Genomic DNA, 13,101 nt, shown 5'->3' with positions numbered 1-13,101 from the left:
TTGTTTGGGACTCTCTGCGCTTCCTGGACTTGTATATCTATTTTCTTCACCAGGTGAGGAAAGTTTTCAGTCATTATTTCTTCAAATAGGTTCTCAATCCCTTGCTTTCTCTCTTCTTCTGGTACCACTATGATGTAAATGTTGTGACACTTGATGTTGTCCCAGAGGTCTCTTAAACTATCCTAATTTTTTTTTATTCTTTTTTATTTTTACTGTTCCAATTGGGTGTTTTCTGCTACCTTGTCTTCCAAATTACTGATTTGATCCTCTGCTTCATCTAGTCTACTGGTGATTCCTTCTAGTGCATTCTTCATTTCAGTTACTTTTTTAAAATTTTTATTGGGGAATATTGGGAAACAGTGTGTTTTTCTAGGACCTATCAGTGCCAAGTCAAGTCGTTGTTTTCAGTCTAGTTGTGGAGGGCACAGTTCACTGGCCCATGTGGGAATCGAACCAGCGACATTGGTGTTATGAGCGCTGCGCTCTAACCAACTGAGCCCACCAGCTACCCCATTTCAGTTATTTTATTCCTCACTTCTGACTGGTTCTTTTTTTTTTTTTTAATTAAAGTTTATTGGGATGACAATAGTTAGTAAAGTTACATAGGTTTCAGGTGTACTATTTTGTAATGCATCATCTATATATCACATTGTATGTTCACCACCCAGAGTCAGATCTCCTTCCATCACCATATATTTGATCCCATTTACCCTCATCTACTATCCCCATCCCCGCTGGTGACCAAAGAGTAAAGACTGGTTCTTTTTTATGGTTTCTATGTCTTTTTTTATGCTTGCTATCTCTTTGTTGAAGTTCTCACTAAGTTCTTTGAGCATCCTTATAACCATTGTTTTGAACTCTGTATCTGGTAGGTTGCTTGTCTCTATTTTGTTTAGTTCTGTTTCTGGAGTTTTCTGTTGTTATTTCATTTGGGGCATATTTCTTTGTTTCCTCATTTTGGCTGCTTCTCTGTGTTTGCTTCTATGTATTGGATGGATCTGCTATGTGTCCCAGTCTTGGCTGGGTGTCCTTATGTAGTAGCTGCCCAGTGTGGCCCTGGCACAGTCTCCCTGGTCACCTGCTCCAGGTGCTCTAGGAGTGTCCCCTGTGTGGGTTATGTGCCCCCTGTTATAGTGGACCTTTGATTGCTATTGTCATGTCAGTGGGTGGGATTGACCCTCAGGCTGATTGGCTGTGGGGTTTGGTCACATCCACAGCTCATAGGCTGCTGTGCTTGGGGCTTACCCGACTGAGTAGGATTTGCCCCAGTGGGTTCTGGTGCCTGTTGAGACCGCCCTTTGGGCATGCCATATGTGGGGTTAATTGGGTAGTGCTTTGCTGTGGTCTGAAGCCAACCTCCAAGTGTGTTGTGTTGATGCTGGGGCTTTTTGGGAGAGGCTCCAGTGCAGACCCAGGTCATCCACTGTCTATGACCAGCCGGGGACTACCTGGTAGTAGCTGCAATATAGACCCACAAAGAGCTCCGCAGTTGTTCGCTGCCTGTGCTCAAGTTGGAGGCACGTGGGAGAAGCCACGCTGCAAATTGAGAACTGCTGCCACCAGTACTGGGCCTGGGGTATCTCCGAAAAAAGCCAGGACACCATGAGGCCTGCTGCCACATGCCAGCTTCCTTAAGGTTTAGCTCCTGATAAAGCCTCGTGCAGTACACTAGTTGGGTGAGGCAGGGTCTCAGGGAGTTACTAGTGAGGGAAGAGTTTGGTCCACAGGTTAATGTAGATTCTGGTTTGGTGCCAGTGCTGAGCCTGGAGCTACCCAGCAAAATTCTCAGAGCACACCGAGGCCAGCTGCTGCCCTCCTATGTCTGATAGTTTTTCAAGAAAGAGTGCCGTGTGGATGGGGCTGTCTGCTCTCAGAGAAAGTGCCACTGGTGTTGAGTGAGTTGGATGGAGCAGAGTCTCAGTGAGTTAGCAGATTGGAGCAGTGGAACTCACCAGATTAATCAGATTCAGATTTGACCTGTGGGGGAGGTATCAACACTGGAAAGGTGGTGCCCGCCTGCTGGCTGCATGAGAGGAGTATGCCCTGTATATGTCTCCTACACTCCCCAGAGTTACTGTTCCTCCGTGAGGGCCTGAGGTGAGTGCCTGTGAAAGAGTCTGAGTGCAGGTTGTTTAAGAGGACGTGCCGGTTTCCTGCAGCCTTCGGTCCCACCCAGATGGTTGGAATCCACACTGTTTTTCACAGCCAGACGTTGTCAGGGCTCCTCTTCCTGGCACCAGTACTTTGGGCTGGGGAGGCCAGTGTGGGGTTAGGTCTCTTGCTCCTCTGTGGGGAACCTCCATGGCCAAGTTATCCCTCCTGGTTCTCAACTGCCACACGTGGGTGTGGGACCAGTCCATTTCCTTATTTTCCCCCCTCCTGCCAGTCTCAACATGGCTTCTTCTTTATATCCTTAGTTATAAAACTTCTGTTCAGCCAGACTTCAGATGGTTCTCCAGGTTGATTGTTTAGTTGTAATTTAAATGTGTTCATGGAAGGGAGCAGGCACAGTGTTTATCTACTCTGCCATCTTGGATCTTCCCTCTCTACCTGCTAAAATTTTTTAAAAGCTAATTATAAATTAAAGTTGAGGGCGTCTTTGTGACTACCTAAAGGAACTGAAAATTCAGGATGTTCCCAATGAACCCAGATACAGCAAGCTGAAGAAAGGATTATGATAAGTCTAGATTTTTTTGGAGAGGCAAACAATATTTTACATATGTCACAAATAAGAAACTGACAAAATTATTAGGGCTATTATTTCCTCCTTTTCTTTCTTAGACAACATGCTGGACTCAAGATAGTAGTATGTACTTGAGGGCAGTTACTTAGTTGCTTCCCAGTTTGTGAATGGTGACCTTTGCTCATATAACAGTCAAACTATAATGCTGGCTTGGAAACTCCAAATTAGGGGGTTGCTCAATCATTCTTGTGAAGCTGAGGAAGAAGGCAGGATGTGGCCAGGTAGCAAAAGTCACAGAAGATTGCAGACTAAGCAAGCCCAGAAGTTTCCTTTTCAGCATTGTTGTTCCAAGTGGCTGATAAATCTTGAGTGTTCAAGTTTAGCTCTGGTCCCATCTTGGCATAACAATATGAAATGTAATAACATCAAGAGGCAGAAATAGTTACTATTTTCCTGGAAGTTGGAGGAACTCCAGAATGTTATTGTCAAAGGGTCCTTTAAGATCCAAGCACTGCTGGTTTCATTTTTTATTTTTATTGCAATCATGGAACTCACCGGACCACCTTTGGTGTCTCTGTGGATCTTTCTCTTTTCTTTGACCTGTTAATATTAGAGTACCCCAGTCTATCATTTTTAATGTCATTCTAATATATTTTGGGTTAAATCTATTATGTCAACACTTGTTTTTTATTTGTTTTACTGTTCTGTGTTACTTCTCTCTCCTTTCTTGGCTTATTTTTGATTGAGTTTTTAAATTATTCCAGCCTCTAAGATGACTTCCAAATAGCACTGGAACTAGGGTGAGGTGAAGGAATCACTTTCCTGAGGTGACAAACTTAAGAGGGGACTAAAACTCGGAAAACAAAATAAATAATATATTCCATTTTTAAACTCCTAGTTTCATTTATTTTCACATTTTTCAATTTTTTAAATTGGGGGACAGTGTGTTTTTCCAGGACCCATCAGCTTCAAGTCAAGTCATTGTTTGTTTTTTTCAATCTAGATGTGGAGGGCGCAGCTCATGTGGGAATTGAACCGGTTACCTAGGTGTTATGAGCACTGCGCTCTAACCAACTGAGCCAACCGGCCGCCCCATAAATAATATTTTTATATACTGTTTTTTAAAAAGCAAAATGAATGTAAAACTTCCAAATGAGTTTTCAGAGTAGTGAAGTGAGCATCATGGTGGAATAAGATGTCCCTCGTTTTTTGTTTTTGTTTTTTGTCAGCCCCCCAACAATATTAATTTGGTATCTACACACAGACAAACGTGCTTTTGTGGGGCCTATGGGATCCAGCATCCATGGACCTGGGAGGAGTCTCACCCACCTGTGTGTCAAGTAATAGGCATATGGACCTGCTGTGGAGCCTGCAGTGGCCTATGAACCCGCAGAAGCTCCTCTTTCTTGGTTGTGGTCTGGGAGCCCCTGTAAAACAGTGTCTTAAACAATCAGCAAAGGATGAAAGAGCCTTTGTGGAAGTCCAGATTTCCAGAGAAGCTCCAGCACACTGTTGGAGAGAAGGAAAAAAAAATCACTTGGATGCCTTGGACAGAGGAAGAAAACAGCTCGTCATTATCTGCATCCCCCACGGCAGGACAGCTTATGGTCAAGAGAGATCTTCCCAGCCTGTGATTTCTCTTGGGGGATTGGCGGGGGCAGTGAGACTGTGTGAGTGAGCACCCCTTCCCTAGCTGTGCCGAGGCTGACAAAAAGTCACTCCTCTGGCTTTGGCAGAGAACTAGTGAGCATGGGCAAAAAAAGCTGGCTGGAATCTACAAGCCAGAGAAAAACCACAAACTTGAGCTTTAGCGCCACCTTTGGGAAAACGAAAGAGAAGCTGTCAGTGCTAGCCCCGATTCGTTGCCGTATCCAAAGACAGCATACAAGCTTTAAAATTCTGCCACAAGAGGGAGCAAGAAGCATGAAGCAGGTGTACCCAGAGAAAGTCTGAGACAGACTCAGACCAGCAGAGCTGACAGAGGCATTTCTCTCCTGAAGTCAGTTAGTAAAGACTTGTGAGGTGACTGCTGTTTCAAATGCAAAGACCAAAATGTAAAACTTCAAGGAACGTGAAAAATCAAGGAAGCATGACACTGCCATTGGATCACAGTAATCTTCCAGTCACCAACACAGAAGACATGAAGATCTGTGATTTTCTTGATAAAGAATTCAAAATAGCTATTTTAAGCTCAGTGAACTCCAAGAAGACATAGAAAGATAATTCAAGGAACTCAGGACAGCAATGGGTCAAAGAAGAAATAAAGGGGAAAGAAATGTATCTCAAAACAAAGAAAAATGGAAATGTAACATACCCAAACTTACAGAATGTGGCAAAAGCAGTTTCCCATATTACTCTTTTCAGCATGTTGGTCAACTAGCCAAACTACTCCCACTTTTTTAAACCTCAGGTCACTTCCCCTTCCATAAAAGGTTCAGGACCAAGTATACTTCTATCAGCTCTGCCCACTTAGCAGATTTCTCCTTACCAATGTCCTTTAATAATACCCTGATTTAACCTGTAATTTGGTAAAAAAGTCAATTATTGAACCAACTCATCTGTGAACAGGTCCAAAAGCATTTCTCCTCCATCAACTGTTCACAGCTAACAGCCCATAGGTGTGAGCTGAATTCCTACAACGCAGGAAATTGACACTGGGCTCTGGATCACCTATTCAGTTTACTTATGATTCCTGGATATTACTGGCTCAATTCTGAATGCACCATATAATGGATGCTGCAGTGCCTGCTCAACTTTATGACTTACTGAATCTGATCAACCTAATTTTGATAGGCATTTCCAGTTGCATGGTCAGTTGGGGCCCATGCCATATATTGGATCATGTCATATAAGTGGTATGTTAGCTTCTTCTGCAGTTTGTCCTGCTTTGGACAAGAGCCGTCTTCCTCTGGGCCCCATTCAACATTTAGAGACTTAATGAGTCACTGACTAAATGGGTTGGAGTACTATTGTCAAAAGTCTGTCTTAAACATTGAAAGAGGCCACAAGTGCTGTGCCTATTGTGGTAAGGGGTTCAAGATACAATCATTTTTCCTTTAGTTGGCATGCTCCAGGCCACTGGAACCCTAAAAACTGTATCAAAGTGGCGTGTCCTAAATTTCTGAAGGATTTTTAGTACATGCTGGAATATAGACCAGTAGCTGTTTGGTAAATCATGTTTTTCTAGGAATATGTCTTTTTTATCTAAATTTTCAAATGTATTGACATAATTTTCAAATTTGTTGACATAAAGTTATTTATACCGTCATATGATTATCCCTTTACTGTGTATAGAATCTGTAGTGATGATCTCTTTTTCATTCCTGGCCTTAGGATATTACTAATTTGTTCCTCATCATTTCTATTTCTTACCAGCCTTATCAGGGGTTATCTATTTTGGCCTTGTTGATAATTTCTGATGTTTGTTTAATTTCTATATCATTAATGTTTATTCTTATAATTATTTACTTTCTTCTAATTTCTTTGGAGTTAATTTACATTACTTTTATAATCTCTTGAAATAGATGCTTAATTAATTGGTATTACAGGTGTTGGTTTTTCTAATTCAGTAATTTAAAGATAAAAATTTATCTCTAGTAATGATTTTAGATGTATCCCTCAAAGTTGATGCTAAATAGTCATTAAAAATCAGTTAAAATATTTGGTAATTTCCACTGTGATTTTTTTCTTTGACTCATGGATATTTAGATGTATATTGCTGTTCTATTTCCAAATATTTGGCATACTACAGTAATTTTTTGTTAATGATTTCTAACTTAATTTTTTTTTTTAAGATTTTTTTATTGGGGAAGGGGTACAGGACTTTATTGGGGAACAGTGTGTACTTCCAGGACTTTTTTCCAAGTCAAGTTGTTGTCCTTTCAATCTTAGTTGTGGAGGGCGCAGCTCAGCTCCAGGTCCAGTTGCCATTGCTAGTTGCAGGGGGTGCAACCCATCATCCCTTGCGGGACTCAAGAAATCGAACCAGCAGCCTTCGGAGTTAGGAGCATGGAGCTCTAACTACCTGAGCCACCGGGCAGGCCCTCTAGCTTAATTTTAATGTGACATTTGTTGAAATAATTTCAAGTGCATATTGGAATTTAGCATATGATAGAGATAGCTTTTCAAATTAATGGGAAAATATTAATTGTTCAGTAAATATTGTGGAACATTCAACTAGCTACTGCTAGGGATAAACAAAGGTGGCTCCCTACTTCGCTCTTTATTCAATAATAAACTTCAGGGAATAGAATATTTAATGAGTATATGAATAAAAGATTTAAATGAAAACATTTAATGTGTATATGAATAAAAGATTTAAGGACTTATATCAAGAATAAACACATTAGAAGTAATTATAGGATGATAGTTTTGAAAACCACCTTTTTGTTACTGTTTTACTACAGATGCAGAGTTCTTGGAAAATTAACATTATTTATCTTTGTAAAAACATGTTATTGTATTTATTTTATTTCATTCTATTCTATTCTCTCATGTCCAATCATGACTTCTATTCCTGCCCCACTCTAATTTTTCAATATTTTAAAAATTATGTATCCATCCATATAAATATGTAGGATTCTGGTGTGTGACTGTGTTTTTGATGTATTTAAATGATACTCAGGTACATATACCTCTGTTTTCATTATTCATCATTATGATTTTTAGATCATTTCTATACATATGGTGTGTTTGTTTCATCTAACTGCTGCAATATATTTTATAATAAGAATATACCATATGTTATATAAACATTTTCCTAGTGATAAATATCATGGTTGCTTCCAACTCCCCTGTATGACAAACAGTGCTGAGATGAATGTCCTCACATATATACCCTATGGACCTGAATAGGATGTTTTCTGTGATATAGTCCATGAGTGTGGTTTATAGGGACAAAGCTTCCCCACATATTTCCATATTGCTTTTCAGAATTAACACTGATGCCGGTCCTGATGAGAGGTCTGTTCTCAAATCCTCACCAACTTTTTGAATTATCCATCTAATTTTTGCCTTTTTAATAGTTTCATAGTTTTAACATTTACTTATTTATAATGATTTTGAGCCTCTCTTCATACACTCTTTATCCAATTTGTAGAACAGATTTCCCCCGCTATCTGAAAGTATAGTGTGCCTATGAAACTTTTCATAAACTGAAATGGTGTAAAAAAGCAGTTACCATACATTTACATGGAAAAAATTTTGAGCATTCCCAGACCCAGAATAACCTACCAAATCATACCAAATAACACATAAAACATTCTAAAATAACACTCACATCTAGTAAAAGCAGAATGTTATTGTTAAAAAATAACTTTCACCACTGAAAGCCTTTCAGAAAGAAAGGGTTTACTGAACCAAATGCTAGCCAGAAAATGACCAGGTCTCAACCACTGGCTGCAGGGCTAGGTGGAAAATCTAACACGTCCGCTGTCCTAGAATTGACAGGATCTTTGACGGAAACAGTTTGGGGAAGAAAGATGTAAGTTGTTTTGAAAGAATTTACATTGGCTATAGATAAAGGGGGTGGCTGAAGGTGAAGTGGGGCTAGTTCTGGAATAGGTACATAGTCCATCAGGGAAAGCATTTGGTCATTTGGATTAGTGGCGGGCAACAGTCTGGAAAGTCCATGAGTAAACAAGGAGGCACCTGATGGTGGGTTGCACCTGGCTATCTTCTTTAGATAATCACAGAAATAGCCACATAGAAGTTAATTCTTTTTCTACATACATTCAGGAATGTAAGCGTCTTTTGTTGGGTTTACCCTGCAGTTAATTGATTAACCTCTCCTGTCTCTTCCCTCTATCCTCTGGCCTGCTGTAATATAATTTATGGCATCTCAGAATATTTTCTTGTCAATATGATACATACACCTGTATAAAGTAGAAATGGTGTATGTACAGTGTAGTTTCACTTATTTAAAAAGACTCACTTCTCCTTAAGTATAAGATAAGGAAACAGTACACATTGTGTCCCCATCAATCCACTCAAGCAATAGACTTTTCATGTTCTCCGTTACTGGATGCTGACTGAAGGAGACCATTTGCTACTAGCAGAACCAAAGTAACTTCAGCAGTTTTCTAGATTCTTTCTCTCTGCATGTAACTAGTATAAATGGCAGACACAGGCAAGTTCAGACCATGCACAGTGTCTTTATTTCATTCGCCAGGATCAAAACGCTTAATTATATCCATTTTTAGGCTAAGTGTAACTCCATTACCAGTGCTCTAGGCTGTTCTGATACCTGAGGACACATCTTGCTAACAGATGCACAAAATAAATCGAGATAAAGCACAGATGCTCACAGACAGTTCAAAGCTGTGCTGGCTTCATGTTGAGATGCTGAGTTTAATTCCTGGGAAAGGAGCTTGGTGGGGCCACTCTGCAGCTCTGAGTGCTCACTGCCCCTATAACAGCCTGCAAAACAAACACTAAGTGCCATTTTCACCTTTTGCCTTTTTTCGTGAAAGCGAAAATCCTTTTCAGATTTCTTTCGGTTAGCAAAATTAAGTACTAATATAGATTTTTCATAAAAGTGAAATGGCGTACAGCAAACTCTGAAAAAGCAGGGGATGCCTGTATTGTATTATTCTGTGAATTGCCATTTCATATCTCTTGAATGTTTTCCTTTGGGTTTCCTGTGTTATCATTTTGATTTGCAGAGGCTAAATGTTCTGTATATATAGATATTAATTACTTGTGAATTTTAGACTTTGAAATTACCTTCTCCCAGTTGTTATCTATCCATTTTTCCCATGTATTATAATTTCAAGGTGTAGAAATACTTCTTTCTATGTACTATCTTCCTAATCACATTTTTGATAATGTATTATGTTATTATTTCCAAGATATATAACAATTACACACTACTTCTAGCAACTGTTGTACCATTGTTTAATTTTAGTTCTCCATAGTTCTTAAATGGAAGCTTATACTGAAGCATGGCTCTTACCTGGAAGCTTCTCAAACAATTTCTTTGTTGTCTATCTTCTGAATTATTCCAGAAGAATTCTTCAAAACTATCTGTAACATCTAAACCTGAAGGTCATTGTAAATTTACAATTTGGGGTTTTTTCCCTTAAAAATGTGTATCTTAGCTCTGTCTACTTAAAAGGACCAGAAGCGATTATTAACAAAATAGTTTTGAGCACATCAGTGAAAAAACCGTGATTTCTACATACATTTCCCAATAAAAGGAACCAAGTGTCCTTGGGAAAAAAGACTAGTTGCAGGTCTGGGGCAAGAAAAGTAAAAACTGCACCTGGGACAGTTTATTGTACCAGAAAACAAGGAAACTATAGAAAAACTATTAGCATCATGCCAAAAAAAGAGAAAAAAAAGTGAGTTTGAAGTGATATCATAGACCAATGATAACAAAATTTGACTATCAAATAGGATAATAGGTACAATTAATTTAAACACTGTCACTCATCTGGTTCTAGAAGATGCAGGGGTGGAATTAGGCATGCGAATGTCAGTTAAAGAGTAATACCCATGAAAGGAAAGAAGAGAAAGGAGCATCAGGCAAGGAATGCTGTTACACTGCTATGCAGATCTGACCATTTCTGCCACGCCAAGGGGTGGACTCTAAAGCAAAGATGACTCATTAAAGGCTGTTTTTCAACCACCTTGCTCAGTTACCGACTGATGGCTGATGACTGATGATACAAAACAGGTTTATGTGTGTGTGTATAAAATAAATAATATATATACACACACACACAAATATGTTTAAAAATCTGTTGAGCTCCCAATGTCAGAGCCAGTAAATATAAAACACGAATGTGCTGGGGTTACTATGCATCAGGATTCTCTCTGAACTTGAAACTCCAAAGGGATTTTGGATTGGCCAACATTTATGCCCAAGTGTGGGAGCCCTGGTACCTTCTTGTTTCTGCCCTGCTCTTATTATCGTATATTTTGCCATTTGCACCTTGTTGGTGATGGATGCTGAAAATCTGCAGATGGATCCATTAGTGGTTCTCACTGTAATGTCTTCTTTGTGGTGCACCCACAGCACAAGCTGTGCCTCTCCCACTCCCTTGGATCTCACCTGTGACTGGCTTCTAACAAGTAATTCTGTGTTGGCCTCACCCTTCTAACCACCCAGGCAGAGCTCTTTTATTCTGAATATCTTTGTCCCAATCTTCAATTCAGCTGGGAATGTCCCAAATAGCTTCCCTAAATCTTTCTCTAGCTTTAGCTTTCAGTCATCTGCCATCTTTACTATCTATTCTGTTGTTGGATTTTTTTCTGTTTTGTTATGTCTTACTTATGATTAATACCATAGTCTTTTATTCCCCCTGCAGTTAAACAAACAAAAAAAATCTGACTTTAAAGGGAGGTGTCAGGTTTAGAATGTTTCTTTCTGGTCATCAGTCATCAGATCAGCTGCAGCAATCTTTGTGGAGCTGGCTGTATTCTGAATGGTCTCTTGACTGTTTTTTTGGTCTCTCACTAGAATGTAAGGTCTGAAAGCTGTAGTCAGTTCTTCATCTTTGTATGTGTGGCTCCCAACACAGCACCTGGAACATGAAAGAATGAAAAAATGTGCTTCCTAAGTGTTGGGGATGACTAGACTTTATTACAGTAAGATAACTATCTACTGTGTATCCCCGAAAATAAGACTAGCTGGACAATCAGCTCCAATGCGTCTTTTGGAGCAAAAATTAATCTAAGACCAGGCCTTATTTTACTATAATGTAAGAGCCAGTATAATATAATAATAATATAATATAATACTGTGTCTTATATTAATTTTTGCTCCAAAAGATGCATTGGAGCTGACTGTCCGGCTAGGTCTTATTTTGGGGGAAACATGGTAATTCAAATCTGTAAGGTGCTTGTCAACAGGCTGTTTGACACAGATGAAGAAGGATGTATTACAATGCAATATACCATGGATATGATGTGCTAAGGAAAAAATAATCCATTTAGAGAAAGAAAACTTTCCCCAAAGGCAGTATTTAACATTTGTTCTCATTAAGATTATAATTCCATCCATGATAATATTGATAATAATTGTGCTCATAAGAATGATTGAGTAATTTCTGCCAAGTAATCCTAAATATTCACTTTTATTATTGAATACATTCCTGAAAGCTCCTTTGTAATGAGAGTTGTCATTTCAGAAATGACAAAAGGAGTCCTGGAGAGTGAGCTAACCTGCTGCGAGGCACTCCTCTAGTAACTGGTGGTATTTCTCCTTCAGGGAAGTAATCTGTTTTGGGAGCTTCTTGCAGTGACACTGGTAAAAAGAAAAAAAACAAAAAACAAAAAACAAGCAAACACTGGGGCGAAGTCCTTTGAATTAAAGCATTCACCAGGAGAAGACAACGGGGAAAGTGAAAGTCCAATTTAAGAATTGGGTCCCCACGTCTTTCCCCTCCTTCAAAACACAATTCATCCTTTGGAATTCCCCCAATTTCCCCATTCCAAAGCATCTTCTGCTTGGAGACCTGGGTTTCAGTCTCTGTTCCAATGCCAGCAGTATGATTTTCAACCCTAATTGAATCTATCATGAAGAGAGTTTGACCCTGGATAATTTCATCCAAGATGATTGGCTTTACATTAATATAATCAGGTCTTATGATGCAGTTATCTCAGGATTAATGTCACCACCTAACTTTAACTTTCTCCTGTTTGGTTAGGACCGCCAAAAGACAAGAGGAGCATAAAAACCCACCGGGCTGGGGCATTCTGAATCCCAGATACTGTCTTCTGGTGTGAGACTGACGCATTGGCTCAGCCCTTTCCGCGCTGTAAACAGAGGGACCCAGGATTCCAAAAACCAGACGCCAGGGCCCCCGACGCTGCCAGCCCTGAGCTCTGCGGACTCTGCCGCCCTGGCTGCTCCCTTTCTATCCAGACCTGTGTGAGCTCTCTTGGGACCGCCAAGACTTCAACTGGGAAATGCTTTCCACCCCCGCTGGCTTCTGCGCTGGGACTGTTCTCAGTAATGGATGACTTCCTGAAGGCCAGAGCATCTCGCCGCGGGAACGCAGAGCCGGCGGCCCCGACCCAAAGTCCGTGACCCACAAAGAGCCAGAGAGGTCCCGGGAGAGGCAGCTGCTGCAGAGGAGCCAGGCCAATGCCGCCCCGTAGCCTCCCTCGGCCGGGTGGTCTCCGTCAGGAGTGCCGAAGTGGAGTCCGAGCCCCTGCCGGTGGGGACCCTTTGGAGCATCGCCCTGCTCCTGGCCCTGGCAGCCACTACCGCACGTCCCAAGGCAGTGGATCCCAAGCACTGTGGCCCGGACGACCCTGGCCACCATGGTCAGACCTTTCATCACATCATCTTCCGTGAGCAAAAGATGTTACTGTAGCACCTCTACGTTTGCTGGGAAACGATGGAAGCAGTTTGTCTTCAGAGTCCTTGGATAATTTTCTTTTCGCTACTCAATTAAAGTGACAAAAAACAA

At 40.5% G+C, this 13,101-nt stretch overlaps 1 long non-coding RNA gene across 1 annotated transcript in view; it reads left to right on the top strand.

Moving 5' to 3' along the window:
* LOC141570715 (uncharacterized) overlaps positions 1–13,101 on the top strand; it is a 19,335-nt gene extending 6,234 nt beyond the window's left edge. The window contains exon 2 of the long non-coding RNA XR_012495158.2: positions 12,334–13,101. This is a non-coding gene — a long non-coding RNA (uncharacterized LOC141570715). The remainder of the gene's footprint in view (positions 1–12,333) is intronic.

This window comes from Rhinolophus sinicus, chromosome 3 (assembly GCF_057876585.1).
Source record: "Rhinolophus sinicus isolate RSI-liver-muscle chromosome 3, RSI-T2T, whole genome shotgun sequence".
In the NCBI taxonomy this organism is placed as follows: Eukaryota; Metazoa; Chordata; class Mammalia; order Chiroptera; family Rhinolophidae; genus Rhinolophus; species Rhinolophus sinicus.
Note: the sequence above shows the minus strand (reverse complement) of the source record. Positions and strands in the feature narration are given on the sequence as shown.